The sequence below is a fragment of the Mesoplodon mirus genome (assembly GCF_964341445.2).
Source record: "Mesoplodon mirus genome assembly, chromosome: X".
Lineage (NCBI taxonomy): Eukaryota > Metazoa > Chordata > Mammalia > Artiodactyla > Ziphiidae > Mesoplodon > Mesoplodon mirus.
In genome coordinates this window covers 114,208,637-114,222,403 of record NC_138981.1, presented here as the reverse complement: position 1 = coordinate 114,222,403, position 13,767 = coordinate 114,208,637, and positions in this window count along the sequence as shown.

Below are 13,767 nucleotides of genomic sequence, written 5' to 3'. Positions count from 1 at the left end.
GCAGGGGACGTGGGTTCGTGTCCCGCTCTGGGAAGATCCCACATGCCACGGAGCGGCTGGGCCCGTGAGCCATGGCTGCTGAGCCTGCACGTCTGGAGCCTGTGCTCCGCAATGGGAGAGGCCACAACAGTGAGAGGCCCACGTACCGCAAAAAAAAAAAAAAAAAAAAAAAAAAAAAAAATATATATATATATATATAATTTTGATTCACAAAATAAGCAAAATGGCTGCAGGTAAAGGTTTTCACAGCTTGCATGAGTGTTAATTAGAAAGAGTTAGAAGCCTTGGCTGTGAGAGGCACTTGTTTAAATTAAATATCTATGCAAAGAAAATGCTCCTTATCAGTTAAAGCCATGGCTGGCACCCAGCCATCAGGAGACCCCAAAACCCATCTGTTCCCTTGGACTTTTGACCAAAACAGTCACTCCCACACATGTAGTTAGTGTAAGTGTAGGTCATTTGGGTACTTGAACCCAGTGGGAATTTTGATTCCTCATTTAAGCAAAAAACACTTTCCAGCTACCTATTTCAGCATCTCTCATTTGTGGCTACCCTATAAACCTATTTTCTCCATGTGTGCATGTAGTTAGGTTGGAAATGTCAAGGGACCACAGGGGGATGTTTATGAAATTCCATAAAAATATGCTTTCACAAAGCTGAGGTTTATTGGTATTCTAGACTTCTTTTCCACCCGAGTCTGCTCCTCGCCCCGCCCCCTCACCTTGAACTTTTGCTTGCATCTGGGAATCAATTTTGTGTAATTTCCAAATGTTGCTTGTGGGTGGTTTGGCTGGATTCATACCCAGAATGGAAGGTAACTTGGTGCACCTTAATGACATAGGTATTATCCTTATCCTGAAAGCTTTTTTTCCTCCCTTCCTTTTATTTTGTTTTGTAATTTCTCAGCAGAATCAAGAGATATATGATAATTTCATTAAAATGAGAGGTTCTCTTAACAGTACAATGAACCTACTGTCTCATTTCATGAGAAACTCTACTCATCATATGTAGGCATTTGTGGGAATTCATATTTTTCATGGAATTCTAATGAGTCAAAAGTGATCCAGAAAAGACTGTCCATTGGTCACTGACTGTCCAACTATGGGGCTGACATGCATTTCCTGAAGTCTGTCCATGCAGAAACTGGGTGCACAAACCAGTCATGAAATAGAAGTTTGTGTTTTTTAGAAATTTGTATCAAACTTATACCAGTACGACATTTAAAGAATAAAATAATTCCATGAGGTTTACTCATCAAAATAGTACTTCTCCCAACCTACCACCATTCCCCCATTATCCAGAAGTGACACATGTGATTCTGCAATTATAGAAAAACTGGTGCTGAAAACTGCTCAAAAAATCACGAGAGCGCTAAAAGGATTTAAGATGGGGTTCTTTGGCCACTTTTTGTCTGTCTTTCTAGAGGGAGAAGAATTACAGAGGATAAATCCTCAGAAAGGGAATCAGGAGAAGGGGGAATGACAAATAAGAAATGGTCTCTTACCTTCAGGGGCCTACAGCCCAGCCCAGGGGGCTGTTAACAGCAGCACTGTGTATAGCTGCTCCTGAGGATGAGGATAAAGCAGACAGAAGGACAAGGACTTCTGGTGTGAAAGGTGTCATGGGCATTGTGTGTTCAGGGGTGTCTCCTGCCCCCTTCCCCCTTCCCCCTTCCCATTACTCCCTGTGCTTCAGCATCTCCCCGACTGGAAAGTAACCTAAGGGGTATCACAGATCCGGGAGTTTTATTTCTATGGTCTGAGATGTAGCCAGCAAATATAGAAGGTGATGCATGTATCAGAAGGCAAAACTGTGACTTACTGTAAATACCACTTTTTCCTACACGTTGTAGTTTCAGAATATAGGCATTCAAAAGAAATGTCTAGCACTGTTGTCACTTGATTTTTTAAACTTTCATGTGTCTTCCCACCTTCTGCCTTGTGGTTTGATTCAACTAATCAAAGTAATGGCTAAAGATGATTTCTAGTGGGCAAAGATATCACTGTAGATGAGACTTTAAATTTAGTATCCTTGAAGGCAATCTCAGTTTGAGATGCAACAAATGCTGTAAACACTTCATTTAGATATGTATGCCATCTATGGCCTATTTTTTATTTTTATTTATTTATTTATTTAACATCTTTATTGGAGTATAATTGCTTTACAGTGTTGTGCTAGTTGCTGCTATATATTGAATTTCTTTAAAAAAATTTTTACCACCAACACAGGTATCTTCTTTCTTAATGTACATATTTAAAATTTATAAAATTAAGAAAGGAACATGAGATGAAAATAATCTTCATCTCACCTTCTAGAGGTAAGCATGGTTGAGAGTTCACTTTCCAGTCATTTGTCTTAAACATGCATAAGTATTATTATTTTTCTACAAAAATGGGATCATACTGTAGGTGGTGTTTTGCAGCCAATTTTTTTTAACATCTTTATTGGAGTATAATTGCTTTACAGTGGTGTGTTACTTTCTGCTGTATAACAAAGTGAATCAGCTATACGTATACATATATCCCCATATCCCCTTCCTCTTGCATCTCCCTCCCACCCTCCCTATCCCACCCCTCTAGGTGGTCACAAAGCACAGAGCTGATCTCCCTGTGCTATGTGGCTGCTTCCCACTAGCTATCGATTTTACATTTGGTAGTGTGTATATGTCCATGCCACTCTCGCACTTTGTCCCAGCTTACCCTTTCCCCTCCCCGTGTCCTCAAGTCCATTCTCTAGTAAGTCTACGCCTTTATTCCTGTCCTGCCACTAGGTTCTTCATGACCTTTTTTTTTTTTTTAGATTCCATATATATGTGTTAGCATACGGTATTTGTTTTTCTCTTTCTGACTTACTTCACTCTGTATGACAGACTCTAAGTCCATCCACCTCACTACAGATAACTCAATTTCATTTCTTTTTATGGCTGAGGAATATTCCATTGTATATATGTGCCACACCTTCTTTATCCATTCATCTGTCGATGGACACTTAGGTTGCTTCTATATCCGGGTTATTGTAAATAGAGCTGCAATGAACATTGTAGTACATGACTCTTTTTGAATTATGGTTTTCTCAGGGTATATGCCCAGTAGTGGGATTGCTGGGTCATATGGTAGTTCTATTTGTAGTTTTTCAAGGAACCTCCATACTGTTCTCTATAGTGGCTGTATCAATTTACATTCCCACCAAAAGTGCAAGAATGTTCCCTTTTCTCCACACCCTCTCCAGCATTTATTGTTTCTAGATTTTTTGCTGATGGCCATTCTGACAGGTGTGAGATGATATCTCATTGTAGTTTTGATTTGCATTTCTCTAATTATTAATGATGTTGAGCATTCTTTCATGCGTTTGTTGGCAATCTGTGTATCTTCTTTGGAGAAATGTCTATTTAGGTCTTCTGCCCATTTTTGGATTGGGTTGTTTGTTTTATTTGATATTGAGCTGCATGAGCTGCTTTTATGTTTTGGAGATTCATCCTTTGTCAGTTGCTTCATTTGCAAATATTTTTTCCCATTCTGAGGGTTGTCTTTTGGTCCTGTTTATGGTTTCCTTTGTTGTGCAAAAGCTTTTAAGTTTCATTAGGTCCCATTTGTTTATTTTTGTTTTTATTTCCATTTCTCTAGGAGGTGTGTCAAAAAGGATCTTGCTCTGATGTATGTCTTAGAGTGTTCTTCCTATGTTTTCCTCTAAGAGTTTTATGTTGTCTGGCCTTACATTTAGGTCTTTAATCCATTCTGAGTTTATTTTTGTGTATGATGTTAGGGAGTGTTCTAATTTCATTCTTTTACACATAGCTGTCCAGTGTTCCCAGCACCACTTATTGAAGAAGCTGCCTTTTCTCCATTGTATATGCTTGCCTGCTTTATCAAAGATAAGGTGACCATATGTACATGGGTTTACCTCTGGGCTTTCTATCCTGTTCCATTGATCTATATGTCTGCTTTTGTGCCAGTACCGTACTGTCTTGATTACTGTAGCTTTGTAGTAGAGTCTCAAGCCAGGGAGCCTGGCTCCTCGAGCTCCGTTTTTCTTTCTCAAGATTGCTTTGGCTATTGGGGGTCTTTTGTGTTTCCATACAAATTCTTGGTGGCTGCAGTAGCAGCCTTAGCGTCTCATGACCATCTCTAGTTTCCGTGCTGATAGCCAGCTACTTCATCCAATCTTCTCAGAGGTTTTCTAGGAGATCCGTGTGAGTGTGTGTGTGTGTGTGTGTGTGTGTTTTAATACTGGGAAATTAATGCACAGAACCATTTATGTTCTTATTCATATTGAATTCCTGATAAGATCAGTTAGGCCACATTCTCAATATTCTTCCCTAATACTTGGTCCACAGTCTCAAACTGTCATAGACAGCTGGGCCCTCGGAGATCACTGTCCACTGGATAAGTGAAGAAATGTCAATGTAGTGAGATAATGACTACATAGATTGTGATTGAGCTGACACTGCAGTCTTTTCTCCTGCTTTGTATTGTTATTTTCATTCCATTGTGTACCTTTCCTCTCTGGAGAACTCAGAGCTCACATTTCCTGGAAGTTGACAGTTAAACAAAGGCAGCAAATTAGCCCCTTTTTCAGATCGAAGAATGGGGAACCACAGTGACCTTAAATGATCTATCCACAGTCACAAGGCCTGAGAGAAGCCTTGGTCAAGGATCTGTGTCACCATTCTCTGGCCACACTCTTGTTTTATAATTGCATCAGTGTTTAGGAAGAAATGTCATGTAATTAGGTGGTTAATTTTTCATTACTTAGACCAACTGATAAGGACTGCCATTAGAAAGTCTTTGTGGGACTTCCCTGGTGGTCCAGTGGTTAAGACTCTGTGCTTCCACTGCAGGGGGCACAGGTTCTATCCCTGGTCGGGGAACTAAGAACCTGCCCGCATGCCTCTTGGCGTGGCCAAAAAAAAAAAAAAAGAAAGAAAGAAAGAACGTCTTTGCCATCATTCTAGAATCCAGAGTTGTAAAGTGGTTTCTTATAAGTTTGTATCCAGAGTTAGGTTAGGGTTAGAGTTGAAATACTAAGGGTGGAAAGGGGGTAGTGATGTAGTGTACATAGTTGAATCCCATAGGAGTTTAGCCTTCCAGGAGCTCCTTAGCATGCATGCTTTATAATTACATATTTCTAATTTCTTTATAAGCATGTTATTAGAACTTAGAAAGTAGTAAGTGATATGACTGAGGTCTGGATATGGATCTAATGCTTTAAATCAGCACCCAGAATAGTTACTGTAAGGCATAGACAAAAGGTACATGTTTTCTGTGAAGGTGGGGAAATCATTGGGCAAGATAGGAAATGAATAGAACCGTTAGATGCCCTTGGAGAAAAGTATATTATTTATTTCTTTAGATCCCATGAAGCAGGTTTAGACAACCATCATTCCTTGCTTCATTAACTCAGCAAACAAGTATTGAATTCTATTTTACTAATAGAATAGATTGGGGACATTTAATAACTCACTGTTTAGCTTATATGTTGAAATGAGCAATGAGAGTGAATTACAAAGCCAGTGTTAACTCTGTGGATAGACTACCAGTTTGCTATTTAGAAATAGTTTCCAATCTCAGCTTTCCCACTAAAACCTACAATTAGTTTGAATGTTGTTGTACACTGATTACCATACTGCTTGCAGTAAAATATCACCCTCCCTTAATTGCAATTTCTTTCACAGTCTTTTCATTTGAATTATTCATCCTAGTTTTGAAAGAACTCTATGCAAATCAACAATGTAATAAATGCTTGTAGTACTTTTTTCAGAAAAATATATTCAAAATCATTTTATAAGGTGGTGTGAAAACAGTCATATGACCAATTTGGCTGTCTGTTGTTTGGACTGATTTTCTAATTCAGGCCAGTCCGTGTTCACAGGCTGTCAAGAATACTATGAAAGGGTCTCCTGAAGCGGGTGGGAGGTTAGCCCAGATGACCTAAAAGGTCTCGTGCAGCTCATGTATATGTGATTCCATGACAGGCTAAATTGGTAGTAGATCAGATAGACACCATCTGCAAATGACATTTAAAGGGTTTTGAATTTTTTTTTTCCTTAGAGCTGATATGGACCAAAATTCATCTTGCCAAAGGGCACAGTTTACCTTCCTGTTTATGGTAGCCATTTGTCATTTGTCACACGATTTGAAGTTTATAATAGAGTATTATGTTCAACTTCATGATGCTATCGCTTTAAGTTGTAATAAATTTTTCTTCACGTGCATTTACAGAACGCTGTCACAGCTCAGCCTTGTTTTATCGAAGGACAAAAGTCGACCACAACTTCACAGAGGTCCTTCACGTACGTGTTAACGTTTGTGTTTGAAGTGGCTGCGCGGAGAGCTGAAGCAGTGAGTGCCCGTTAGTGGGGATTGCTCTTCCACACACATGCGTGTACACAGCAGGGTGGCCATATGGCAGCCTATACGCATCTGTAAGGCCAAGAGTTCTATTTGTAAAGATGCATTTTATTGGTTCTTAACTTTTTTGGGGGTCACAGATCGATTTGATAACCTGTTGACATCGTATATCATCTCCTTGGGAAAAAAAATACTTTTGCACATATCCACAGACTTTAAAAACTTTTTAGGAGTTTAGGGACTAACCTCAGGAGTTCAACATATTACCCAGGCTAAGAATTCCTCTTAATGTAATTTAAGCAATTATTTCTTTATTTGGTCATAAGGTATTTGATTGCCTACCATGTACTCTGAGCCCTGTACCAGTTCCCTGCTCACCAGCCACGTGACCTTGGGGCCATTCTTTTACCTCCCCAACTCTAAGTTTCCTGTGTAATATAAGATTAGAGTGTTTTAATGTGAGGATCCCTGAAGTCCCTTATAGTGTGTTATTTACTCAGCCTTGTTCTAGGTACAGATAGGAATGCACAGTGCAAGCATCCACTAAGGCAGGACAGTGACCAGAACCAGGCAAAAGCAAGAAACAAAGGGAACAGAGGCTCCTGTTAGGTCATTTGAAACCCAGACACTTAGGCAAAGAAACTGTGTCTCATTGGTGTGAGGGAACTGCAGCACTGAGTCTGCTTCTATATGTGGCCTCTATATAATAATGAATGCTCATTTCATTAATCACTTTGGGCTATTGCATTTTTTTTTACTTTATTGATGGGTTGCTTTTAAACTTTTTAAGAATTGAATCCTTTTCAACCAAGTACTTAATGGGTTGAGTTACTGTTATTGGACTGCAGGAGGTCAGTGTGAGGAAGAGTGGAGTTTCACACAAACCTTTCCAAGTAAATTATATTTAAAATGTTTATGTTATTATAGGTTCTACTGAAAGCATTTCTAAAGCTCCTGGTAAACTTGTCCCTAGGCTGCTTGTGTCTCTATTTATTCAGCCTTCAAATATTCATTTGCTCATGTCGGGCATGTGTTTGTTTTATTTTTTATCCACTATGATTTAATTTTATAATAGTGTTTGTATAACTGAGACTTCAAGCTTGTATCAGGATGTCCAAATAAGTTCACTAATTCTGGGAGATTTTCTCCTAACAAGTAGGAATTCATCAACTTCAAATAATGACATATTAAACCTGTTAAATTGAAAATATCTTTATACTCACCCTGGAGCTTAAATATGTCAGCCAATAATAATCAGATGCCACCCAAACACTCACAATTTTCTGAGAAGAGAAAATTAGCTGGTTTTAATATGTATGGAAGATAAATCAGACCATCCATGTTTTATCTTTCATATGAGAAATGTATATAACTCACATTAAACACATCAGATCAACTGGAAAATTAGAGTAATTAATTGCTATAGGGGAAAGAATTTTATTAGAAGGCCAACAAAGACACTCGTGCTGGCAAGATCATATCTGAAAGAGCCGCAAGAAAGTGCAGACACATGAGGCTAGAGGGTGTGATGAAGGAACAGGTTCCCTGAAATCCTTAGGAGTAAAGAGGGAAAGGCTGGCTAGGCCTAGAATATGCCAGCGTGCTGGAGAAGAGGACAGATACTATATAGGTTGACCTTACTCCCTTTAATTTAAATTTAAAACATTTTGAAGTAAAAAATAAAAATGCTTTTAAACATGGATGCATTTATAATGAAGATCAAGAGCCTTCTCTCCCATGTTTCTCTACCCCCTCCCTAATATCTGTTTTTAGTTTCGGCTATTTCCCTGTCTACATATACTATCTTAATACCCATTGCTTAAAATTTTATCTTAGGAGATTGCATATTGTATTCTGCTCTTATGGCTCACTTACCCCACTCTCGTCTTTAGTCTCTTTCCCCCAAATTTACATCACTATTTCTCTACTAGTTACCTCTGCAATTTTAGCCACTATACTTTTTTTTTTTTTTTTTTTTTTTTTTGCGGTATGCGGGCCTCTCACTGTTGTGGCCTCTCCCGTTGCGGAGCACAGGCTCCGGATGCGCAGGCCCAGCGGCCATGGCTCACGGGCCCAGCCGCTCCGCGGCATATGGGATCCTCCCAGACCGGGGCACGAACCCGTATCCCCTGCATCGGCAGGCGGACTCTCAACCACTGCGCCACCAGGGAGGCCCTAGCCACTATACTTTAACATTCGTCTCTTTTTGCATCAAGAGTCCATGCTTGACAAGGACATTTATTTTGCATTTCTGTCCTTCCCTTCATTTCTTTCCCTTTTACATCCTGCACTCTGTCAAGCATACCTTTGCTTTTTACATTGTCAAGGTTGTTAAAAGCACTCTTTATTTTTTTATAATTACCTTATTTTGTGGGGTAAATCATTAAGTAAATTCCTAAGAAAGGTATGTGCAAGGCAGAGTTTCTGAACTGTTAATTATTTGAAAATATTTTTATTTGGACCTCACACTTGATTGATACTTGGTATAGAATTGTAGGTTCAAAACCATGGGCCCAGAGTTTTCTTTTTAAATTTTTCTTTCTTCTATCTTTTTGAATCTTTTATTAGATAGATACTGGATCTCCTGGACCAATCATCCGTAACATTTGTATTTCTCCTTACCTCTGTCTAGCACTTTTGCTCCATGTTCTGGGAACACGTTCTCAATCTTGAGAAACTTGTGATTCATCAGACGTGCTTTTCTAGGCCACAGTGGACTCCCTACTCCCTATTACCTGGGTCTTTCCTAGGACCCATTCTTGATAGTCTCTCTTGAACTTCCCACTCATAATTGTGACTCCAACTATGGTGATATTAGACACAAATGTCATTATTTCTAATCTTTAGTTGTGTTCTCTAAGAAATAAAATATAAACCTCCTTTCCTCCCTGTCTTCCCCTTAATTTCTCATGAAAATATACCTTTTCCTTCCCTTGGAATGTCATTATGCAATATAAGCATCAACTATAAACTTCTCTATTTGCCAAAACGTCATGAAGGTTGCCTTTCACAATGCCATGCCTGGGCTTCGAATAGAATTTATTTTGTGAACTTGTTCCACAGCCGATTTCTATACCCTGTCTTCTTGAATCTGGGTAAATAAAAATAGTACAAGGTCATGCATTAAATTAGCCATTTCAAAACATCCCAAGTAATAAATGGAAGAAGGGGGAGGTTACTTGTGTAGGAGTCTTCCTATCCAGTTAATTATAAATTTAAAAATCTACAGTAAGTACTCTATTCCTTTGAGCTGCTAATTAGCTCATTCTTAATTGGCAGAACGCCCCCAAAATACCGCCTTGATAATCCAAATAGTTTTTGTTTCATATATATCAACGAGTCAATTTAAGCTCTACACTGCATTTTACTCCTTGAAATATATAGCATCCCTTCTGTCACAGAAATTCTTGAGACTTTTCCTGCAATAATGTTATGTTTTGTGCTAAATGGAAACTTCCCAGATGATGGGCTCATCCGGCCTCCCACTTGCTGCAAGATGCCTGGCACACTTAGCCCTATCAGTTTCTCCTGCCTGGTAATCAACCAAATCCTTCAGCTTGAACAGAGAGTCCATATTGTCAGTGGGTACAAGAAATGGGTGGATGAAATAGGTTTTTTTCCCAATATTTAAACTATCTCGAGGTACCCAAAGCAAGATTGTGAAATAAGGGTGAGGCTTCTGATCTTAGAGCTCGATCTTAGAATTCGGAGCTAGAAGACTCTGTTGCTTTGAAGAACTGTTTCCTGTATCTTCTTTCCCATTCATTGTTAACTTAAGCTTCTCTTATTAGGGCCAAAGTTTCATATGCCATTCCTCACTTCACAACCTGTGAAAGCATACATTGTAATTTTGGCAGTGACAGATGGGGGGCAAGTCTTTCATACTTAGAAGTGACTGAGGGAAATAAGACCTTCAATATGCATTACTGTTCATTCTGCCTTATTGAAGCGTTCATTAAAGACTCTCAAAGAATGTGCCTCTCTATATCTGCATTTAAGAAGCAGAGAGGGCATTCCAGAGGACAGTGTCTTAGCACTTGAGAAACCATCAGTTTCAACCAATTCGTTAATTGCTCCTATAGTCTCCTTTTAACGTGTCAAGGTTTTGAATAGAGCAAACTTTTGTTTGTGCTTAATATTTAGAAAACCCCCCATAATTATCTATTTTTACTGTATTCTGAAGCTGAATATTAAACCATCCTAGTGATGTTAAGATAAACTTAGCTTGTATAGGGTTTGGGCATGGTTTGCCTTTAAGATTACCCCAGTACATTTATTAGTGAATCTTTTACATGAACTGATGCAACTTTAAAAACATTAATTTTTACTCTAATCATAAGTGCAATGTGGTAATCTACATAGTGTTTTTAAGCACTCAAAGCAACTGTGAGAAGAAAGATTTTTACACTCCAGGAAGAAAAAAGTAAATTTCTAGTAGGTCATTTTAAATGTTCATGTTGTGGTAAGTAGTGTTTATCTAATTTCAAGGCAAGACCAATATCTAGACTGTTGTCAGATTTCTGTGCTCTTCCACCAATCTGCTGAACAGAATGCATTTCAACAGCGCAGAACGATAGTATCAGGAATTATTAGGGCTTCTGTGTGTCACACTGTCTCTTGCCACAGCAGAAGAGTGCTTCAACCTCTTAGAGAAGTGATTGCATAAACCCCCAAACCTCTCATATACTAAATCTCAATTTCACTGCAATATTGAATTCCATTTTGATTAATGCCCCTTTCTGTCATTCAGCATTCAACATCTTGGACCTGGGAAATGCTGGGTCACAGAGAAGGAATTGGCGATGGCCTGCTGTCATTCTTTTCTGCTTTTACAGTAACCTTGCTGAACAGGATGCATTCCAACAGAGCAGAATGGTAGAGTACTAGGAATTATCAGGACTTCTGTACTTCCTGAGGCCACTTTCTTGTATCTACTATCTTGGATTATTCTTTGCTTATTAACAATCTCTTGGAGATTATTATCAGTGCTTTTAAGGAAGAGGAGGAGTGGAAGTCAAGCAAGTAGATGTACCATGCTTTATTGAGGGAAGTCCTTAGCTAGAACCTGGACCTATTTGTGGAGTAGTCTTGACTTTTGTGGCTTCATGGCAGACCCTCTCAAAAACAGTGGCAGTCCCAGAGCTTTGCTTTAGGAGGAGAGAAGTTAAAGGAACTAAATTAGCAGATTGTTTTTCTACTGCAACTTTCCTGGTGATCACAGGGAGCCACCAAATCTGCGATGCTCGTACTGTTACTTTTTTCCCATTGTCAGCTTTGTCCCCAGATTTTGGTTCTGTGAATAGTGGCACCCAGAACAGTAACAATTAGTATTTGCTGAGTGCTTAGTATGTGCCAGCCAAAGTGTGAATAGTGTTAAATTCTAACAGCTACCTGGTGAGATGAGCACTAACTCTCACTGTATAAATGTGAGATAAGGATACTGAACCTTAAAGCAGTTCAGTTCTTTCTCACCCAGTGGAGCTTGGATTCAAACCCAGGCAGCTGGAGTCTAGAGAAGATGCTCTTAACAGCTAAGTGTGTGTCATTGAGTCTCCTGCCACAGTGCAATGCTTGAGAGACTCAACTTTTATAAGGCTGAGGAGTTTCTGAATTTTTTAGTCTTATATTGCTAGCTGCCCTGCCCTGCGAGGAATATTAAAAGAAATTCTTCAGGGAGAATGAAAATGATTTAAGTAGAAAATCAGATCTACATTAGAAAAAAAAAGAGTGTTAAGAGAAGGGATAAATGAAGGTAAAGTAAAATCTTTTAACTTAATTATTATTACTTTATTTGATAGGTAACTGTTCAAATAATAGTAAGAGAATATTTGCTTGATTACAGCATCTGGATAAGTGAGGCTATTGACGGCAATATTGTAAAGGATAGGAGTTTGGAATTAGGAATACTCTAAGATGCGAGTGCTGCTTGTGAAGCAACATGGTGTTATTAGAAAGTCAAATTTTCTTTTAAACTATTGTTGATATGCTAAGAGAAGAGATAAAATAGACTCATATAAAATGCTCAATTAAAACCAGAGAAGGCAGAAATAGAGGGAAAAAAAATTAGAGCAGGGAATAAAAATGGTTACTACCATAGTAAATAGATATTAATCCATCTATATCAATAATCACTTTAAATGCAAATGGTCTAAATATTTCAGCTAAAAAACAGATTTTCAGAGTGGATGAAACTATGTCGTCTATGAGAGACCCATTTTAGATATAAATATTTGGGTAGTTCATAAGTAAAGGGATGGAGGAAGATGCTATCACTAAACAAAGGAAAGCTGAAGTAGCTGTATTATTTTCAGACAAAGTAGATTTCAAAACAAGGAAAATTGTCAGGGACAAGAGGGAGCAATACATAATGAGAAAACATAGAAAATTCTCCAAGAAAACATAACAACAGTTTGTCAAAATATGTAAGGCAAAGGAATAGAACTTCAAGGAGAAATAGACAAATCCACAATTACAGTTGGTGGTTTCACTGCCCTTCTTTTATTAATTGATAGATGAAGCAGGCAGAAAATCAGAAATGGTATGGTTGACCTGAAAAACACCATCAGTCAAATTTGATCTAATTGACACTTGGAGATTACTCCATACAACAACAGCAGAATACATATTCTCAAACTCACATAGAACATTCACCAACATAGATCACATTCTGGGCCATGCAAAACACTTAAACAAATTTAAAAGAATAGAAGTCATGTAAAGTATACACTTGGACCACGATAAGATTAAATTAAAAATCAATAATCTCCAAATATTTGGAGATTAATCAACACATTACTAAATAACACATGGATCAAAGAGGAAGCCCCAAGATAAATTTTAAAATATTTTGAACTAAAAAAAGGGAAATACAAGTTATCAAAATTTGTAAGGATGCAGCAAAAGCAGTGCTTGAAGGAAAATTTATAGCATTAAATTTAGAAAGAAGAAAGATTTAAAATCAATTAATCTAAGCTTACACCTTAGGAAACTACAGAAAGAAGAGCAATCTGAGCCTAAAGCAAACATAAGAAAAGAAATAGAGTCAATAAAACTTAGAGGAGAAATCAGTGAAATTAAAAAAACAGGAAAATAATAGAAAAAATCAAGGAAATTAAAATCTGGTTCTTTGAAAAGAGCAATAAAATTGATAAACCTTTAGCCAGGGTAATGAAGATTAAAAAAGAGAAGACACAAATTACTAATATCAGCAAGAGGAGTATCACTACTGATAATGATGGGCATTAAATCTAAAACTTTCTAAAATAAAATCTGATTAAAATAAAAATTTTAGGGGCTTCGCTGGTGGCACAGTGGTTGAGAATCTGCCTGCCAATGCAGGGGACATGGGTTCAAGCCCTGGTCTGGGAAGATCCCACATGCCACGGAGCGACTAGGCCCGTGCACCACAACTACTGAGCTT